This window comes from Lipotes vexillifer, unplaced genomic scaffold, assembly GCF_000442215.2.
Source record: "Lipotes vexillifer unplaced genomic scaffold, Lipotes_vexillifer_v1.1 scaffold2108, whole genome shotgun sequence".
Taxonomy (NCBI): domain Eukaryota; kingdom Metazoa; phylum Chordata; class Mammalia; order Artiodactyla; family Lipotidae; genus Lipotes; species Lipotes vexillifer.
In genome coordinates this window covers 57,769-59,547 of record NW_006778569.1, presented here as the reverse complement: position 1 = coordinate 59,547, position 1,779 = coordinate 57,769, and positions in this window count along the sequence as shown.

Here is a 1,779-nt window from a genome sequence, read left to right as displayed (position 1 = left end):
CCTGCTGAACCACTGCCCCCGAGAAGCCCTTGCTGAAGCCCTGGCAACCGTGGAGGCCGCCGTCTCCTCCAACACAGGTTGCCCTTCTGCCCCATGACTCACGCCTCATGCTGGTCCTCGCTGCGCCCATTCCTTCCCCTCACCTCAGGGGACACAGAGCCTTAGAGGTGTGGAGCTGCCCTGCCAAGTGAGGGCTCTGCATCCTCTGGACCCTGCACCGCCCTGGACCCTGGGCTGGGCTAGCTGAGGCCCCGCTGGGCCAGGACAGCCGCGCAGGGCCGCCTGTGAGCCGTGGGGTGCCTGAAGCACTGGGGGAGCCGGGCTCCACCCAGAGGAGCAGCAGGGAGGTGCACCCTGGCTTGGGAGACCCTCTCTGTCCCTCCGCGGTGCCCTCAAGGTCTCCATCCCAGCAGAATGTAGGAGGCCGGGATCCCACCTCAAAACAGGAGCCCTAGAGATGGGAGGGTGGCCCTAGCAAGTAGTTCAATCTCCCTGAGCCTCAGCCCTAAAGTAGAGATAAAAATAACATCTCCTTCAGGCGGTGGGGTGACTATTAACTAGCACACGTGTGAGAACCTTAGCTATGATTCTGGTTATCGGCTTTGGCTACCCTATACCACGGAAGTAAAAGGTCACAGCCCAAAGTTTTCCACAGGTGGCAGGGCACTTGGGACCAACAAGTGAGAAGCAACAGCAGGGGCCCAGCTCGCTCACTAAGGACGCCTGAGGCAGTGGTGTCCCCCCCACCCATGCATGTCCTTTCCCAAACTGTCCCCAGCAGGGCACCAAAGGCTGGGACTCAGAGGCATGTCCAGCCAGAGCAGATGGAGACTAAACCAATTCCTTGCCAGGCCCAGGGCGCCAGGACGTCACAGGAGATGAGTTCTTGTGCCAGCCCTTCTGTTTCCCAAGAACAAGTAGGCCACAGGAATGAGCCACACCCTCTGCCAAGGGGCCCCAAAGCCCCTGGAAGTATAGCTCCCAGCCTGGTGACATGGTCCAGGGCCAAAGTGGGCCCCTGTGCAGTGCCAGGTGTGCTGTGGTCCCCACAGCAGCCAGGAGAGTGGAATCCCATGGGAGCCCTGGCTGAGGGTCCTCTCTCTCCCACCCAGGGATGTGCACGCCGGCTCTCGGGATTCCACAGCTTGGGTACAAGGCCAGAGGAAGGGGTGGATTACTGGCACCAGGAGAGGCTGCTGCACAGCAGCCTGCAGCCTCTTCCGGTCCCTTAGAAAAGACCTTCTGACCCAAAGAAGGGTGCCCCTACACTGATCGCTGGAGTTTCACTTGTGTCAGGAGGCTGGGTGGGAGCGGTGGGCACCATGCGAGGGGTGGGGGCCCAGGGCAGGGCCTCCACGCTCCTTCTTGCCTTCTTCGTGCAAACCCCTGGGGGTGGGTGGACTCAGCCCAGTAGCGGGGCTCGGCGCTTGGAGACAGTCGGAGAGATGCAGCCCACCCGCCCGCGGCGAGCAGAGATCAGGGCGGGCAGCTCCATGCTGCTCTGCGCCGAGCCTCAGTTTCCCCAGACCCACGAGGCACCGGCCAGCGCCCCTGACAACACTTTTCCTGCCCGGAAAAGTCCAGAACAACTTGGGGGCGGGGAGCTGCTACGGGAGGAGACCCCGGGCGGCGGGCGCTGTACGCGTGGCACTGTTTACGCGAGAGGCCGAGGAGGCGCGGCCCGCGGGAAGATGGCGACGGCGCGGGCGGGGCCGGCCGGGCGGGCGGGGCTGCCGCGGCCCGGACGCGCCTCCTCCTCCAGGCTGGCCGCCGGGGCGC